This window comes from Leucopleurus acutus, assembly GCF_964270905.1.
Source record: "Leucopleurus acutus genome assembly, chromosome: 7".
Lineage (NCBI taxonomy): Eukaryota > Metazoa > Chordata > Mammalia > Artiodactyla > Delphinidae > Leucopleurus > Leucopleurus acutus.
The window spans coordinates 70,492,740-70,513,322 of NC_139150.1; the positions used below are offsets into that span (position 1 = coordinate 70,492,740).

The window sequence follows — 20,583 nt, forward strand, 5'->3', positions numbered from 1 at the left end:
CTTACTGATACATTTTTAAATTTTGTAGGAATTTATTTCATTTGGTAGTTTTATTTTATTTAAATATTTGTATATACGTTATATATAAATATATGTTTTTACTTATTTATTGCAGTTTGCTAGCTTTCTCGCTTTGGTGTCAATTTGTTTTTAGCTCTCAAATATTTGTATTAGTTGTCTTGGCCCAGGTTCCTCAGAAGCAGAATCTGAGATGAGGAATCAGGTATGGGTGTTTTATTATGGAAATACTTCCGGGAGTTGCAAGAAGTAGGTGGGGACAAAACAGAAAAGAGAAAGAAGCCAAGCAGGGGTGTGATTTCAGATGAAATCCCAGCCTCAGCCTGATCCTGTGGGGAGCTCTGGAACATCACACAGCAAGGTCTGTCCTACCTTTTGAGGCAAAGGAGCTGGGCTCCTGATGTGAGGGTAAAACTGGCAGCCAGTGGATAGGAATATTCCCATGCACTTCCCTTACTGGTAAGGCAGCTATGTGCCCAAGACAGTCCTCTGACAGAAACAACAGAGCCTTTAGCAGCAAAGAATACAGTGGCGGGGGGACAGGAGCACGGTGCTGGTGAAACGGACTGGGGAGAGGGGCATATGGGCAGGAAAAACAGTGTCCGGCACAACAGGCTTTGAAAAGCTCACAAGCACCATGCCTGGAGCACCTAAAAGATAAAATAAGCCTTGAAATCCAGATGGCTTCTGGCATATCATAGGTCTGCCAAGAGGTCTCCCCCTTCCTCTGTCCAATCTAACCCCATCTTTAACCCTATCTTTATCTTCTCCTTTCTTCCTTTAGCCCAAGACCTAAGCATTGTTCATGGTATCTGATACACTTAAGGAATCCGCTATGTCTCCAGAATTAAACAGAGCAGAAGAGTATTTTAGCATCCTATCTGGTAAAATGAAAGAAACAATTTTTTCAATGATTCACCTATTTTCATTGTTATAATTTCATATTTGCCCATCTTATTTTCTGATTGGTTCTTACTCAACAATGGTTTCCAATATTTAGCCTCGAGTGTTCTCTCTTATTTAATGATCTAAATCCAACTCAAGAGATACAAAGATCCTTTTTACAATATGATGCTTACACTCTAATTGACTTTTTTTTCAAGTACAGTTTTCAGGTACATAGGTAAAGCTTTATACTTCAGAATGTAAAAGAATGTAAGAGACTCTTCCATGAAGGGAGGGATACTCTACAGTAAAAACTTTTTGAAAACCCCGGCCCCAGATAGGAATGGTGATCTTGGCAAAAGCACTGCAAGCATGAAAAGCAAATCTGAATCTGGAATTCTTATCTATTCCATGAGGCCATATCTCTGCCTTCTCCAAGTGCCTAGCTATTTTCCCTAGAAATAATGATATACCAGGGGCTTACTGTTGGCCTCTGTGCTACAGCAATGGCCATAGCCAGATCAGCCTTGGTGATGTGAATTCTATGTTGTTGAGGTCATACACAGCCATATTCCTACTATTATAGAAGTTTTGTGGTTCTTCACTCCCACTTTGAGTTGGGAGTTCAAGACTCTAAATGTACTGTTTTCTTTTTATAAGGTCTCTAACACAATCAAGTGCAGTTAACACACTCCATAATTTTTCTAATCATCATGTAACCTCTACTTGATCACTCAGAACCTTATTCTCCATCGGCTCACCATCTCACACTGTCACCAGTTATAATTCAAGGAAACATGACACTATTACATGCCACCCATTATCAGGGTTCAATTTCTACTTAACAAGGAGGTCATTCATGTGTTCATAAAATATGTGAGCAACCCTAGTTTTAGAGTCCCCTCCAGAAGGTCTGTTTTCTGAGCTCTAGCAAAAGAACAAGGCACAAAGCAGGGCAAAGAAGATGGATAATGAAGTTGGGGGGACAGCAAGGGTTGATGAGATAGGATGCTTAAAAAGGGTCTATAACCCAAAACAGGGATTATTACTACCTTTATTTCAAGAACTCCTTTATGCAGTTGTATTAAGCTTTGCAAAAGTTAAAGAAGATATATACTAAAATCCATGGAAACCTAACCCTTTGAAAACTTATTTATATTAAGGACTTTTCATTTGTTCGGTCATATATATATATATGTTCTTTCTAACCTCTGCTTCTTTTTTGCTATAGTTCTAGCTTTTGGCCTGTATTTCATCAATATCATATCAATTTGATTTAATGTTTGGTTTCACCACTAGATTAATAGCCCCATAGAGCGACCACTGCAGAAGTCTCTGCAGAAGTCTCAGGTGTTAGTACCCATGACCACAAAAACTGTACACGCAGGAGCTATTTATTTGAGGCTCTAGGACAATCTTCACACAAATATCTAATCCACTAGTTTTCTTAAAATTGTTTTCCACCGTGTTGTGGGATGCTGCTTGGCCTAACATGACGGGGCATGACATAATAGGTGTCAGGAGAATCAAGAAAATGTAGGAGGAAATTTGTCAATGAAAAAAAAAAAACCATAAAGATTTCTGCCAGATCCTTCATTTCAGACTTGCTGGAAACTCAGAGCTACCATCATGGGCTTTGGTAGTCATAGCAAACTTTGAGTGGTGCTAAGAAACCTTTGACATGTATGAACTGGAAGCCTGTATTGCTTCTAATTCAGCATAATTTCTTGAGCTGCTTGGCATGTTTGTTAGGGATTATGAAGCACAAAAGCTCATGTCTTTTTTAAAAGAGAAATGAGCCTATTTAGTGATTGTGACAACTTACAAGATTAAGAAGCCTGGCATTTAGCAGTCATTGGCCAAAGCTCACAGCTAAGGGCCTTGGAAAGTGGGAGTAGAGATTTCAGAGCCCAGGTGTTCCCATGATGCTAACATGCAGACCTCTACTTAGGGAAATCACAGTTCTACTCTACTCACATGCTATTGCCTTGCTGGGGATGGTTTCTTCTTGGCTCCTCTAGATCAGGATTAGATGCCAGTGTTTAGCACCACCTAGAAATCCACAGTATAACTGGTCAGTTGACATGATTAGTGGAAAAAAAAATGTTCTCCAAAAACAGGGATATGGCTCAGTTCTTCTAAATTTTGAACTTGCTATCTTTCATGATCCTAATTAAAGCCATAACCCAACCATCCAATTCACAAATGAATTGCAGAGATAGGGCATAAATGTGCAGTTGGAAGAGTATAAGTCCTCCGGAAAGTGTTCCCTACTATAAAACACTGCATACCATACCGGGCCTTACCATTCCATATTACATCCTGTCAAATTTCCTGGCTAGTCAAGGGAAGAGGGGAGGAAGGTACAGCTTTAATCACTAGCTTGTCTTTACCCCCAAATTGATATTCCCTGAGGTGTCTTAATCGCAGTCAGATATAGCTTTTGCCTGGAAAGCATTCAATTTCACAAGCATTTGTTGAGACCCTACTATACATCCAGCACTATTCTAGGCACTGTAGATACAACAATGAACATAAACAAATTCCTACCCTCCTGAAGCCTACATTCCAGAGGAAGGAGATATATTAAAAAATAGACTCTGGGAGATTCAAAATGGCGGACGAGTAAGAAGTGGAGATCACCTTCCTCCCCACAAACACATCAAAGATACATCTACACATGGAACAACTCCTGCAGAACACCCACTGAACGCTGGCAGAAGACCTCAGACCTCCCAAAAGGCAAGAAACTCCCCACGTACCTACGGGCAAAAGAAAAAAGAAAAAACAGAGACAAACAAGTAGGGACAGGACCTGCACTACTGAGAGGGAGCTGTGAAGGAGGAAAGGTTTCCAAACACTAGGAAGCCCCTTCGCTGGCGGAGACTGCGGGTGGCGTAGGGAGGGAGCTTTGGAGCCACGGAGGAGAGCGCAGCAACAGGGGTGCGGAGGGCAGAGCAGAAAGGTTCCCGCACAGAGGATCGGTGCCGGCCAGCACTCACCAGCTCGAGAGGCTTGTCTGCTCACACGCCAGGACGGGCCGGGGCTGGGAGCTGAGGCTTGGGCTTCGGAGGTCGGATACCAGGGAGAGGACTGGGGTTGGCTGCGTGAACACAGACTGAAGGGGGCTAGTGCGCCACAGCTAGCCAGGAGGGGGTCCGGAAAAAAGTCTGGAGCTGCCGAAGAGGAAAGACACTTTCTGTCCTGTTTCCTGGTGCGCGAGGAGAGGGGATTAAGAGCGCCGCTTAAAGGAGCTTCAGAAACGGGTGCGAGCTGCGGCTATCAGCGCGGACCGCAGAGACGGGCATGAGACGCTCAGGCTGCTGCTGCCGCCACCAAGAAGCCTGTGTGCAAGCACAGGTCACTGTCCACACCTCCCCTCCCGGAAGCCTGTGTAGCCCGCCACTGCCAGGGTCCCGTGATCCACGGACAACTTCCGCAGAACACACAGCGCGCCTCACGCCGGCGTGACGGTACAACGTCACGCCGGCGCAACGTCACGCCGGCCTCTGACACCTGCAGGCTCGCCCTGCATCCGTATCCCTCCCTCCCACCTCCCTGAGTGAGCCAGAGCCCCCGAAGCTGCTGCTCCTTTAACCCTGTCCTGTCTGAGCAAACAGTCGCCCTCAGGCGACCTACATGCAGAGGCGGGTCCAAATCCAAAGCTGAACCCCAGGAGCTGTGCGAACAAAGAAAAGAAAGGGAGATCTCTCCCAGCAGCCTCAGGAGCAGCGGATTCAATCTCCACAATCAACTTGATGTACCCTGCATCTGTGGAATACATGAATAGACAACGAGTCATCCCAAATTGAGGAGGTGGTTTTGGGAGCAACGATATATATATTTTTTCCTTTTTCTCTTTTTGTGAGTGTCTATGTGTATGCTTCTGTGTGTGCTTTTTTGTCTGTAGAGATTTGCTTTTACCATTTGTCCTAGGGTTCTGTCTGTCCGGTTTTTTTTTTGTTGTTTTTTTTTAGTATAGTTTTTTTTTTAACATCTTTATTGGAGTATAATTGCTTTACAATGGTGTGTTAGTTTCTGCTTTATAACAAAGTGAATCAGTTATACATATACATATGTTCCCATATCTCTTCCCTCTTGCGTCTCCCTCCCTCCCACCCTCACTATCCCACCCCTCCAGGCGGTCACAAAGCACCGAGCTGATCTCCCTGTGCTATGCGGCTGCTTCCCACTAGCTATCTATTTTATAGTATAGTTTTTAGCACTTGTTATCATTGGTGGATTTGTTTTATGATTTGGTTGTGCTCTTCTTTCTTTCCTCTTTTTTTATTACTTAAAAAAATTTTAATAATTATTTTTTATTTTAATAACTTTATGTTTTTTTTCATTCTTTCTTTCTTGCTCCCTTTTATTCTGAGCCGTGTGGTGCTCTGGCTGGGCCTCAGGCCTGTGCCTCTTAGGTGGGAGAGCCGAGTTTAGGGCATTGGTCCACCAGAGACCTCCCAGCTCCACGTAATATCAAATGGAGAAAATCTCCCACAGATCTCCACCTCAACGTCAAGACCCAGCTCCTCTCAACGACCAGCAAGCTACAGTGCTAGACACCCTATGCCTAACAACTAGCAAGACAGGAACACAACCCCACCCATTAGCAGAGAGGCTTCCTAAAATCATAATAAGGTCACAGACACCACAAAACACACCACCGGACACGGACCTCTCCACGAGAAAGACAAGGTCCAGCCTCATCCACCAGAACACAGGCACTAGTCCCCTCCACCAGGAAGCCTACACAACCCACTGAACCAACATTACCCACTGGGGGCAGACACCCAAAACAATGGGAACTATGAACATGCAGCCTGCAAAAAGGAGACCCCAAACACAGTACATTAAGCAAAATAAGAAGACAGAGAAACACACAGCAGATGAAGGAGCAAGGTGAAAACCCACCAGACCAAACAAATGAAGAGGAAACAGGCAGTCTACCTGTAAAAGAATTCAGAATAATGATAGTAATGATCCAAAACCTTGGAAATAGAATGGAGACAATATAAGAAATGTTTCATAAGGACCTGAAACAACAAAAGAGCAAACAAACAATGATGAACAACACAATAAGTGAAATTAAAAATTCTCTAGAAGGAATCAATAGCAGAAGAACGGATAAGTGACCTGGAAGATAAAATAGTGAAAATAACTACTGCAGAGCAGAATAAAGAATGAAAAGAATTGAGGACAGTCTCAGGGACCTCTGGGGCAACATTAAACCCAGCAACATTCTAATTATAGGGGTCCCAGAGAAGAAGAGAAAAAGAAAGAGACTGAGAAAATATTTGATATAATAATAATATAGTTCAAAACTACCCTAATATGGGAAAGGAAATAGTTAATCAAGTCAAGGAAGCTCAGAAAGTCCCATACAGGATAAATCCAAGGAGGAACATGCCAAGAAACATATTACTCAAACTATCAAAAATCAGATACAAAGAAAAAATATTAAAAGCAGCAAGGGAAAAACAACAAATAACATACAAAGGTATCCCCATAAGGTTAACAGCTGATCTTTCAGCAGGAACGCTGCAAGCCAGAAAGGAGTGGCAGGACATATTTAAAGTGCTGAAGGGGAAAAACCTACAACCAATATTACTGTACCCAGCAAGGATCTCACTCAGATTCGATGGAGAAATTAAAAGCTTTACAGACAAGCAAAACCTGAGAGAATTCAGCACCACCAAACTAGCTTTACAACAAATGCTAAAGGAACTTCACTAGGCAGGAAACACAGAGAAGGAAAAGACCTACAATGACAAACCAAAAACAATTAAGAAACTGGTAATAGGAACATACATATTGATAATTACCTTAAATGTAAATGGATTAAATGCTCCAACCAAAACACATAGACTGGCTGAATGGATACAAAAAGAAGACCCATATATATGCTGTCTACATGAGACCCATTTCAGACCTAGGGACACATATAGACTGAAAGTGAGGGGATGGAAAAAGATATTCCATGCAAATGGAAATCCAAAGAAAGCTGGAGTAGCAATTCTCATCTCAGACAAAATAGACTTTAAAAAAAAGACTATTACAAGAGACAAAGAAGGACACTACATAATGATCCAGGGATCAATCCAAGAAGAAGATATAACAATTGTAAATATTTATGCACCCAACATAGGAGCATCTCAATACATAAGACAAATGCTAACAGCCATAAAAGGGGAAATCGACAGTAACACAATCATAGTACGGGACTTTAACACCACACTTTCACCAATGGACAGATCATCCAAAATGAAAATAAATAAGGAAACACAAGCTTTAAATGATACATTAAACAGGATGGACTTAATTGATATTTATAAGACATTCCAACCAAAAACAACAGATTCTCAATTGCTCATGGAACATTCTCCAACATAGATCATATCTTGGGAAACAAATCAAACCTTGGTAAATTTAAGAAAATTGAAATAGTATCAAGTACCTTTTCCGACCACAAGGCTATGAGACTATATATCATTTACAGGACAATAGCTGTAAAAAATACAAACACATGGAGGCTAAACAATACACTACTTAATAACCAAGAGATCACTGAAGAAATCAAAGAGGAAATCAAAAAATACCCAGAAACAACTGACAATGAAAACACAACGACCAAAAACCTATGGGATGCAGCAAAAGCAGTTCTAAGAGGGAAGGTTATACCAATACAATACCTTAAGAAACAAGAAACATCTCAAATAAACAACCTAACCTTACACCTTAAGCAATTAGAGAAAGAAGAAAAAAAATAAAACCCGAAGTTAGCAGAAGGAAAAAAATCATAAAGATCAGATCAGAAATAAATGAAAAAGAAATGAAGGAAACAATAGCAAAGATCAATAAAAGTAAAAGATGGTTCTTTGAGGAGATAAACAAAATTGATAAATCATTAGCCAGACTCATCAAGAAAAAAAGAGAGAAGACTCAAATCAATAGAATTAGAAATGAAAAAGGAAAGTAAAAACTGACACTGCAGAAATACAAAGGGTCATGAGAGATTACTACAAGCAACTATATGCCAATAAAACAGACAACCTGGAAGAAATGGACAAATTCTTAGAAAAGTACAACCTTCCGAGACTGAACCAGGAAGAAATAGAAATATAAACAGACCAATCAGAAGCACTGAATTGGAGCCTGTGATTAAAAATCTTCCAACAGGGCTTCTCTGGTGGCGCAGTGGTTGAGAGTCCGCCTGCTGATGCAGGGGACAGGGGTTCATGCCCTGGTCCGGGAAGATCCCACATGCCGTGGAGCAGCTAGGCCTGTGAGCCATGGCAGCTGAGCCTGCACATCTGGAGCCTGTGCTCCGCAATGGGAGAGGCCACAACAGTGAGAGGCCCGCGTACCGCAAAAAAAAAAAAAAAAAAAAATCTTCCAACAAACAAAAGTCCAGGACCAGACGGCTTCACAGGAGAATTCTATCAAACATTTAGAGACGAGCTAACACCTATCCTTCTCAAACTCTTTCAAAATATAGCAGAGGGAGAAACATTCCCAAACTCATTCTATGAGACCACCATCACCCTGATACCAAAACCATATAAAAATGTCAAAAAGAAAGAAAACCACAGGTCAATACCACTGATGAATATAGATGCAAAAATCCTCAACAAAATACTAGCAAACAGAATCCAACAGCACATTAAAAGGATCATACACAATGATCAAGTGGGGTTTATGCCAGGAATGCAAGGATTCTTCAATATAGGCAAATCAATCAATGTGATACACCATATTAACAAACTGAACGAGAAAAACCATATGATAATCTCAACAGATGCAGAAAAAGCTTTTGACAAAATTCAACACCCATTTATGATAAAAACCCTGCAGAAAGTAGGCATAGAGGGAACTTACCTCAACATAATAAAGGCCATATATGACAAACCCACAGCCAACATCATTCTTGATGGTGAAAAACTGAAATCATTTCCACTAAGATCAGGAACAAGACAAGGTTGCCCACTCTCACCACTATTATTCAACATAGTTTTGGAAGTTTTAGCCACAGCAATCAGAGAGGAAAGAGAAAGAAAAGGAATCCAATTCGGAAAAGAAGAAGTAAAGCTGTCACTGTTTGCAGATGACATGATACTATACATAGAGAATCCTAAAGATGCTACCAGAAAACTACTAGAGCTAATCAATGAATTTGGTAAAGTATCAGGATACAAAATTAATGCACAGAAGTCTATTGCATTCCTATACACCAATGATGAAAAACCTGAGAGAGAAATTAAGGAAACACTCCCATTTACCACTGCAACAAAAAGAATAAAATACCTAGGAATAAACCTACCTAAGCAGACAAAAGACCTGTATGCAGAAAACTATAAGACACTGATGAAAGAAATTAAACATGATACAAACAGATGGAGAGATATACCATGTTCTTGGATTGGAAGAATCAACATTGTGAAAATGACTCTACTACCCAATGCAATCTACAGATTCAATGCAATCCCTATCAAACTACCAATGTCATTTTTCACAGAACTAGAACAAAAAATTTCACAATTTGTATGGAAACACAAAAGACCCCAAATAGCCAAAGCAATCTTGAGAAAGAAAAACAGAGCTGGAAGAATCAGGCTCCCTGACTTCAGACTATACTACAAAGCTACAGTAATCAAGACAGTATGGTACTGGCACAAAAACAGAAAGTAGATCAATGCAACAGGATAGAAAGCCCAGAGATAAACCCAGACACATATAGTCACCTTATTTTTGATAAAGGAGGCAAGAATATAGTGTGCAGAAAGGACAGCCTCTTCAATAAGTGGTGCTGGGAAAACTGGACAGCTACATGTAAAAGAATGAAATTAGAACACTCCCTAACACCATACACAAAAATAAGCTCAAAATGGATTAAAGACCTAAATGTAAGGCCAGACAGTATAAAACTCTTAGAGGAAAACATAGGCAGAACACTCTATGACATAAATCACATCAAGATCCTTTTTTGAACCACCTTCTAGAGAAATGGAAATAAAAACAAAAATAAACAAATGGGACCTAATGAAACTTCAAAGCTTTTGCACAGGAAAGGAAACCATAAACAAGACCAAAAGCCAACCCTCAGAATGGGAGAAAATATTTGCAAATGAAGCAACTGACAAAGGATTAATCTCCAAAATATACAAGCAGCACATGCAGCTCAATATCAAAAAAACAACTCCATTGAAAAATGGGCAGAAGACCTAAACAGACATTTCTCCAAAGAAGATATACAGACAGCCAACAAACACACGAAAGAGTGCTCAGCATCACTAATCATTAGAGAAATGAACATCAAAACAATGAAGTATTACCTCACACCAGTCGAAATGGCCATCATCAAAAAATCTACAAACAATAAATGCTGGAGAGGGTGTGGAGAAAAGGGAATCCTCTTGCACTGTTGGTGGGAATGTAAATTGATACAGTCACTATGGAGAACCGTATGGAGGTTCCTTAAAAATCTAAAAATAGAACTACCATACAACCCAGCAATCCCACTACTGGGCATATGCCCTGAGAAAACCATAATTCAAAAAGTGTCATGTACCAAAATGTTCATTGCAGCTCTATTTACAATAGCCAGGACATGGAAGAAACCTAAGTGTCCATCAACAGATGAATGGATAAAGAAGATGTGACACATATATATAATGGAATATTACTCAGCCATAAAGAGAAATGAAATTGAGTTATTTGTAGTGAGGTGGATGGACCTAGAGTCCGTCATACAGAGTGAAGTAAGTCAGAAAGAGAAAAACAAATACCACGTGCTAACACATATATATGGAATCTAAAAAAAGGTCAGGAAGAACCTAGGGGCAGGACGGGAATAAAGATGCAGACCTACTAGAGAATGGACCTGAGGACATGGGGAGGGGGAAGGGTAAGCTGGGACAAAGTGAGAGAGTGGCATGGACATATATACACTACCATTTGTAAAACTGACAGCTAGTGGTAAGCAGCTGCATAGCACAGGGAGGTCAGCTCCGTGCTTTGTGACCACCCAGAGGGGTAGGATAGGGAGTGTGGGAGGGAGGGAGATGCAAAAGGGAAGACCTATGGGGTTATATGTATTTGTATAGCTGATTCACTTTGTTATAAAGCAGAAACTTACACACCATTGTAATGCAATTATACTGCAATAAGGATGTTAAAAAATAAATAAATAAATACATAACATGTATAAGGTAGTAAAATGATGAGAGTAACAGAAATAAAGTAGGAAGAGGGGTGTCAGAGAAGAAGGCAGGGTCAGTTTTAAATAAGGTAGTCAAGGAAGGCTTTGCAGAAGAGAAGTCAACATTTGAGCAAGGACGTGGAGAAGGTGAATGTGAGGACACATGAAATCAGGGGAGGCCGGTTTGACTGGAGCAGAGAGATGAGCTCAGAGAAAAAGAGAGGAGCCATGGTGCAGGGCATTGCAAGCCCCTATGGCTTTTACCCTGTGTAGCAATGAGAAACCATTGGAGGATTTTGAGCACAACTAATGACTCTTAAAAATGTATGGGGAATTTCCTGGCAGTCCTGTGCTTGAGACTCTGCTCTTTCACTGCCGGGGGCCTGGTTTTGATCCCTGGTCAGGGAACTAAGATACCATAAGCCACGTGGCGCAGCCAAAAAATATATATATATATAGTGTGTGTGTGTGATCACTCTGTTAGACTCTCTCTGGCTGCTTTGTTGGAGTTGACTGCAGAGGAGCAAAGGTGGAAGCAGGGAACCTAGTCCAGAGGTCATTGCACTGATCCAAATGAAAGGCGATGATGGCTTGGGCCAAGGTAAAAGCAGTGGGAGTGGTGAGAAATGGTCAGATTTCTAATATATTTTGCAGCTAACACTGACAGGATTTGCTGATGAATAGGATATGGAGTGGGAGAAAATGAGAGGAGTCAAGCTGGATATCAGTGAGCAGCTGGAAGGCTGGACTTTAGTGTGTAACAATAGAATCACCTGGCAAAGAAACCAAGCTAGGTACAAGCTGGATTTATGTTTAATGCCCACAGGCAAAAGGAAGCTAATGTGTGGCTATTTTCTTATGTCTTTCATATATCAGCATGAATTAACTACTGAGGTGTGTCATTTAAAGGACAGGATATGGTCTGCACACATTTAAATTTCATAACGGTAAATACAATACTACTCCTGTCTCGTTAATAGGGAGTTGACATCACTCTCAGTCAGCCTGTGGTTGAGTCTTGCAGGGAGAATGCTACTGAGTTTTCCAAGCCTTAAGAAAATAATGTGGGCTTTTACTTAATCTAAAATCATGATCTATGAAAGAGAAAATGCAAGCTTGGATGTGGAAACATAAATGAAATAATATAGCAGAATACTATAAAGTTGAAGACAGTACCAAAGTACGTTTATCCTACTGAAAATTTCAGTCATAATATCTTTTCTTTAACATTGTATTTTCTTTTCTTCCCCATAGTTCTTAGCACTTTTTTGCCTTCAAAATTTGGGTAAGGTAACAAAAATTTGTTTTAAAAAATTAGGCAAAAGTAACAAAATATATTGTTATCCTTTTTTCAAGCATTAGATCATACTTTCCAAAGACAATCCCAATTTTTAATTTGATTTTCAAGAAAATAAAATCTAGGGGTACCTCAAGAATCACCATTTTGGAGACTTCCCTGGTGGCACAGTGGTTAAGAATCCGCCTGCCAATGCAGGGGACACAGATTCCAGCCCTGGTCTGGGAAGATCCCACATGCCGTGGAGCAACAAAGCCCGTGTGCCACAACTACTGAGCCTGCACTCTAGAGCCCGCAAGCCACAACTACTGAGCCCGCATGCTGCAACTATGGAAGCCCACGCACCTACAGCCCATGCTCTACAGCAAGAGAAGCCATCACAATGAGAAGCCCACGCACTGCAACGAAGAGTAGCCCCTGTTTGCCACAACTAGAGAAAGCCCGTGTGCAGCAACAAAGACCCAACGCAGCCAAAAATTTTTAAAAAAAGAAGAGTCACCATTTTGGTTTACTATTTTCATGCCCTCAGTCAGTTTCTTGCTGTGAATATCTGACGCAGTACTTTTGAAGTCATGTGGAAGAGGTTTTGAAAGTGGAAAAAACCCAGGCCCTGGAGCAAAACACTGTGGAAGTATGACCATGGGGAAGTGACTAGAATCTCTAATTCTCAATTTCTGTAAAATATAATAATGGATAATATTAATGGATAATAATATTTGATAGGGTTGTTGTAAAGTTCAAATTAATTAACATGTATAAAGCACCTATGTAAAAAATATGGATTTAATAGGAACAATTATTACTGTCAGCATTTTCGGTAAATATAAAAACAAAACCTCAGTGAGCATGGCCACATTTTTGGAGAAACACAATTTTGAGATTAGCACAAGTTAATAAAAAGATATTTTACTCTATCATAAAATAAGGCCTGTCTTTCAAGAACAAATGAGTGACCACTATTCTATATCTCGTTTTTCCCCTCATTTTTATGAGTCATAAAGGGCATGGTATGTTTCACATACATGACCTGTCTGTATTTTATTTGCTAGTTCATTATTTCAAACACAAAAGTCTAGTGGCCACTAATCATTTGTTCAAGCTCTTCAATTTCACAATCTCAAAATACATTAAAAAATAAGCTGGGGATTTCCCTGGTGGTGCAGTGGTTAAGAATCCGCCTGCCAATACAGGGGACATGGGTTCGAGCCCTGGTCCGGGAAGATCCCACATGTCATGGAGCAACTAAGCCCGTGAGCCACAACTACTGAGACTGTGTGCCACAACTACTGAAGCCCATGCACCTAGAGCCTCTGCTCTGCAACAAGAGAAGCCACCTCAATGAGAAGCCTGCGCACCGTAATGGAGTAGCCCCCGCTCGCTGCAAATAGAGAAAGCCCATGTGCAGCAACAAAGACCCAACACAGCCAAAAATTTTAAAATTTTAAAAATTTAGGGGCTTCCCTGGTGGCGCAGTGGTTGAGGGTCCGCCTGCCGATGCAGGGGACATGGGTTCGTGCCCCGGCCCAGGAAGATCCTGCCTGCCGTGGAGCGGCTGGGCCCGTGAGCCATGGCTGCTGAGCCTGTGCACCTGGAGCCTGTGCTCCGCAGCGGGAGAGGCCACAGCAGTGAGAGGCCCGCGTACCGCAAAAAATAAAAAGTAAAAAAAAATTAAAAAAAAAAAAAGCTGGTGATTCTATAATACTCAAGAGAAAGTTTCTAAAAACTCCACTCTTCCCTAATCAAAGAAAGAGTGTGGTGAACATTGATTGTTTTACCTTACTCAGCATGCCTTCCCTATATCTTTCTACAAACAGGATCCACCTGCCTCACTGATTGGAGGGATGGGTACTTACAAACTGGTGAGTTAAACTCATTCCCCAGAATTTTTCAAAAGTTTTAAAAATTGGGATGAGGTATATTTAATCTGAAATTGAGAGGCAGGGCTCACATTCACTGTGTAGGCCAGTGATTCTCAAAGTGTGGTCTCTGGACAAGCAGCATCATCTGGAAACGTAAAAAATGCAAATTCTTGGGCCTCACTTAAAACCAACTGAATCAGAAACCCTGGAGATGGAGTTCAGGAATCTGTTTTAACAAGCCTTCCAGATGATACTGATGCACCCTTAGCTTTGAAAAACACTGGTGTGAGTTAACCCTAAGTCATGAGTCTGTCATATGAAATTACTCTTAAGGAAGAAAAGAATGGAACCTGTGGTATCTCCAAATATATGTAACTATACCATAACAGAGTCTTGGACTACTTGCCTATATATTTGTATTATTAAACTAAGAAGGAAAATGTTTTGAATGTATGTTAGTTTCTGATTTTAAAGACCTTGGCTTTAAATTTTAAATGAAATTTATTAGCTGTGTCTGAAATTTCTATCTACTCAATCCTCCCTTAATTGAATTTGTTACAGATTTAGATTTTGCCTATATTTATAACAGCTGTGCACAGTCCAGCAAAGTATAGCCTATACAGTAAGTTCAAATCCAAACTCTCACGTAAGTGTCCCTCTGCACTGTGACTTTTAATCAGGAAGTCATAAAACAGCTATTTTTTAAATAATAATGTTATGTGTTAGATGTGCCAAGAGATGCTGTGGCCTGTCAGTGTGCTTCTTCCTGAGGCCTCGAACTCAAATGTTCAAGCAGTTAACAAATTACTGAAGCATGCCATGTGTGAAAAGATAGGGAGTGGTGAGGACTACAGCAAACTGCAGCATGCCTATATGCCTTGAATTTAAAAAATTATGAAAACACTGTGCAGGCTAAATAAAACATGTCAGTTATTGGATTCAAGTTTTATGAACTTTGGTCTATTCCTACTACAGTCCTATATTGCACACTTGTGGATTTAGGGGTAGAATGAGCCCAGACCAATCAAAAAGCAGCAAAGGACGACTCTGTGGAAAACAAGTGTGTTTCTTAACATCCTCTTACCTAGGTCAACCCTATCTAAGAAGCAGGCTCAGTGTCTAGGGGAAATCTTTTTTTAAAAGCACTTTTATTGAGATATAATTCACATACCATATGTTATAGGCTGAGCTGTATTCCCTCAAAATACATATGTTGAAGTCCTAACCTCCGTGTCCCAGAATGTGACCGTATCTAGAAATAGGATCTTTATCGAGGTAATTAAGTTAAAATGAGGTCATTACACTGGGCCCTAACCCAATGACTAGTGTCCTTATAAGAAGAGAAAATGTGGACACAGATATAAACAGAGAGAAGAACATATGAAGATACCACAATAGAAGACAGTGATCTACAAGTCAAAGGGAGAGGTGTGGAACAGATCTTTCCCTCATGATCTTCAGAAAGAACCAACCCTACTAATACCTGGATCTTGGAGTTCTAGACTTCACAACTGTGAGAAAATAAATTGCTGTTGTTTAATCTACCCAGTCTATGGCATTTTGTTATGGTAGCCCTAGCAAATTACTACATCATACAATTCACCCATTTAAATGGATTTTAGCATATTCACAAATATGTGCAACCATCGCCACAGCAATTTAAAATTTTTTTCAAAAAACTATCAACACTCTATCACTCTATCCCTCTAGTACTAATCTACTTTCCATCTCTATAGATCTGCCTATTCTGAATATTTCAAATAAATGGAATCATATAATCATATAATGTGTGGTGTTTTGTGACTGGCTTCTTTCATTTTAAATATTTTCAAGATTCATCATTGTTCATCAGTAATGCATTCCTTTTTATGGCCAAATGATACTCCATTACACGGATATACCACATTTGTTTATCCATGAACCAGTTGATGGACATTTGGGTTGTTTCCACCTTTGGGGTATTAGGAATAATGCAGCTGTAAACATTTGTGTAGAAACAAATTTTGTACAGGGAAAAACCTTGTGTTTGGGGGGAGCTGATACCTGTTCTAAATGGACAAAAACTCCTCACTATTCCCTTGAGTTGATTTCTGGCAAATTTCCACCTTTCTTATTTTCTCTCAGGCCTGCCCATCATTCTTATTTTAAACAAACTATCACCATCCACTCTCACAGGCTGATTCATGGTCGATTTGTTCAACAATTGCATGGCATCCAGTTTACTGAAGAATATGTAGGACCCTCAGGGGAGAATGAAAGTGTCATTGTAAATGGAGCATCAGGACCATTAGAAGCTCTGCCTGGGAAAAGACATGTGGGTGAGTGAGTGGGTGGGTATGGAGCTATATTTGTGTTCAGAAGCATTAGAAGTCTCCCAGGTGTGGAAGGGCCCCGCCAAATCATGTTAGACTGAAAGGCAGTCGTTGAAGCTCTGCCAGAAAAGGAGAGGCATTTGAGTTAGATGAGGTGCACCTGGCTCATTAGCTCATCAGGCTGTTCTTCAGTGCTCACATAAAGATGTAATTTATCAGAATCCTATTTAACCATTAGTTGTAATATGAGCCAATAAGCAGTGGGGAAGTCACAGGATCTTGATTGTTGCTAAATTATATCATGGAGAGCCTGAAAGAAGAAATTTATGGGAACACTGATGGAACAGGTCACCAAGTCCCTCTTTTGACTAAAGTTCCCCTTTATTTGGCATGGGATTTTTTTTTTTTTTTTTTGAGGTACGCGGGCCTCTCACTGTTGTGGCCTCTCCCGTTGTGGAGCACAGGCTCCGGACGCGCAGGCTCAGTGGCCATGGCTCACGGGCCTAACCGCTCCGCGGCATGTGGGATCTTCCCGGACCGGGGCACGGACACGTGTCCCCTGAATCGGCAGGCGGATTCTCAACCACTGCGCCACCAGGGAAGCCCAGCAGTTTTTTAAATACGGGAATTCTCACAGTAACAGTATACAGGTGGGAGTGTACATTGTGTCTCTATGGCAGGCTTGTAAGAATAATGGTCTCGCTATGTTGGTTCAGCAACTATGTAATAAGCAGAGCACTTACTATGTGCCAGACATCACGCTACATGCCAGATGTGCTGCTGTGAAATAAAATAAGCATGGTCCTTGCCTCACACTGTCCCAGACAAGGTTATTCACTGATTTGTGGATTAGTGGATTGTTCCTGACACATCTACTGGATATTTTAGTCCTGTAGAATCTAGTTAGATAAGTAATATCTCTCTTATGCCTTTGAATATTCTTAGATTCTTAAATATCAATCTAACAACTGAGCACCTATATTTGCCAGACACTATGCTAGGCACAGCAAGTTCAAGAATAACTAAAATATATGGTCCTTGCCTTCAAAGAACCAACAATCTAGGATGTGCTTATACATGTGCAATACCATAAACCATAGGATGTACATACGCCATATACATGATGGAAGATTCTAGAACAGAGGTATAAAAAAGTGGGAGCACAGAAGTCCTCATTCTTTCAAAGAATATGGTTGGTGGTTGTGCACAGGAAAAGGGCTGGGGAGTTTTCACAGAGAAAGTGAGCTTTGAGCCAGCTCTTATGGGTTAAAAGCATTTGGGCAGATAGTGAAGGAAGTTAAGGGAATTCTACTTTGAGGGAATAGCCCGAGGAATGGCCCAAAGGCATGAAGGTAGTGTTTGGAAAAAGGCAAGTAGGCAGACATTCTCTGCATTCTTTTCTCTGTCACCTCCCAAAGACGAAAGGCTCAGATCCACAGACTGTTCAGGTTAAACACTTCAGTGAAAAGTTAAGACCGGTCTGTCATTTCTCATTTGAATACCTGGAAGGTCTCTAGGCATATCAAAGCATGCTCAACTTTCTGGAGCTTACCACATATTCAGCTTCAGTTTCTATAAAAGCAGAGGACAAGTTTAACAGGCAAATAGTGTTGATTGATAGGATCTTGCCTTGTCAACACTAAGTAGAGACTAAGGTGTAAGTACAGTTTGTCCTTTAGCAAAGCTGACACGAGGTAGTCCTCCAATTTTCTGTGATGACTTTAACTTGGAAATAACTGGCAATGTTCTTCTCATGAATCTATGTAAGTTGGATTACTACAGGTCAAGGACAAACTGTGTTCAAACCTGTTTGAACACAAGCATCACAGGTTAGTGATAAGTTCTGAAATCAGATTGCCTTGTTCTAAATCCCAACTCTTCTACCTACTAGGTTTATTCTTTCTGAACCACACAAACTCACTTGGCCTCAATTATTTTATCTGTAAAACGTGGATACAGTTGTACTTGCCTTAGGGGCTATTGTGAGAATTAAATAAATAGCGAATGTAAAGTATTCAGTCTGGCACCTGTACAACATTGGTACATGTGAGCTGCTATTGCAGAGAAGTGGTGAAGACCCTGACTGTCCTTCTATTCTCATCTGAATCTGAATCCTGCCCCTGTACATTCTTTAGCAATTTACTTAGTTTCTAAACTTTGATTTCCTCATTTATAAACAAGACAATAACATAGAGTTATTGTGAAGATTAAATAAGAGAACTATATCTCAGTTAAACTGGAAAAAAGATATATTGAGGGAAAAAAAGTATATGTAAAATGATAACCACAACATCTGGCACATAGTAGGTACTCAAAAATAACATCTCTTGTTATTATTAGCATTATATAAATCATACTAAAGAAAAATTTACATGTTCTCAGTAGTCATGTTTTGTAAACTCTTAAAAATTAATTTTTGGGGTAAGATAATTTTGAATACATTCTGGATATTTAATAAAAGCCTGTGGTTGGCCCTTTTGTACAGGGCAAATACTTCGATAACTAGAAATTAAACATTTCCTGGAGACTTTCTGCTTGCCAACAGCATTTCCTCACCTCTGTTTTAATATTTAGCCTTTATAGCTTTAATATCTATTGATACATATGTTTGTTTTGGGGAGTGTTGGGGTTGGTTTGCCTGGGAATGTGAGGAATGTGACAGGTTTATTGGGAGTAAAATTGAAGGAAAGTAGCCAGGATTAGGCAGGGACAGCCTTCAGGGTTGTTGCAGACTGACAAGGTCTCTGCCAGGCCAAAGGAGAGCCCAGAGCCAGATTTGCTCATTAGTGTCATCATGAGCTTGGCGGGAAGGGTTGGGCCCTCATATCCTGCCTTGACCAATTATTGGTCAGAGCCATCCTGAGAAGCACATAACCTTAGCTTGCCTTAGTTTTATTCCAGAGTACTTCAACACAGGTATGCCCTCAGCTTGAAAGCTGAGATGGATTGTGAAGCAGATAGCTGGAGGCCTTCAGCTAGTGGAATTCCTCCTAGCTAGGCAGCAAGTCCCTTCTTGGAGGAACATCTGAGGAGTGCATGTCTGTGTCTGCTACTGGAAAATTTCAGGAGATTATGATGGCAATAATGGAACCTGTCTCAGACTGTTCAGGTTGCTATAACAGCATACCATAGACTGGGTGGCTAATAAACAATAGAAATTCATTTCTCACAATTCAGGAGGTAGGGAAGTCCAAGATCAAGGCACTGGCAAATTCAATGTCTGGTAAGAAACAGCTTCCCTGGTTCACAGATGGCTGTCTTCTTGTGTTCTCACATGGCAGAAAGGGCAAGGAAGTTCTCTAAAGTCTCTTTTATAAAGGCACTAATCCCATTTATGAAGGCTCTGCTTTCATGACCTAATCACCTCCCAAAAGCCCCCCTCCAAATATTATCACATTGGGGACTAGATTTCAAAATGTGGACTTTGGGGAAACACAGATATTCAGTGTATAGCAGACCCAGTTTCTGTACTTCCCCACATTTTCTTAGGCCCTACCTGTCCCTGGACTTCAGCCAGTTTCCCAAGAAAGAGCCCCAGCCAACCCCCAATATCCCTTTATCTCCTACACCAGCAGCTGCTTCAGCCTCCCCTGGGATGCAGGTCAGGTTTGCATTTGGCCTTCAATGCATCCACCATGGTAGGAATTGCAGAGCTCTGACGTTTACCTCAGTCAACTAGACCCATGGAGGCTCTGGCCCCTTAACTTCTGAACTCACATGAGGCCCCATGCCACAGGACATGGATCTGGCCCGGTAATCCAACCCGCTTGAAGTGCAGGAGAATTAATGCCCCATGGGCTGAACTCTGTCCAATGAGAAACAGAAGATTAAAAGGATCAAGTACAAGAAATCTCCTGTACTTTCTCCCCTTCAATGGACTATCCCAGGATGCCGAGGATCTGCATGACGTCCCACCGAGTGCCCATCTGTGTTTTCTTGTGACACTGTGGCCAGCACAAAAACACACTACCTTGCATTTGCTTTCCCTCCACCCTTATCTCATTTCCTTTTTGT

General features: G+C 40.9%; 1 long non-coding RNA gene across 1 annotated transcript in view; it reads right to left on the reverse strand.

Moving 5' to 3' along the window:
• Positions 1–2,746: 2,746 nt before the first annotated feature.
• LOC309964457 overlaps positions 2,747–20,583 on the reverse strand; it is a 190,864-nt gene continuing 173,027 nt past the window's right edge. Inside the window, exon 3 of the long non-coding RNA XR_014326349.1 lies at positions 2,747–2,955. This is a non-coding gene — a long non-coding RNA (uncharacterized lncRNA). The remainder of the gene's footprint in view (positions 2,956–20,583) is intronic.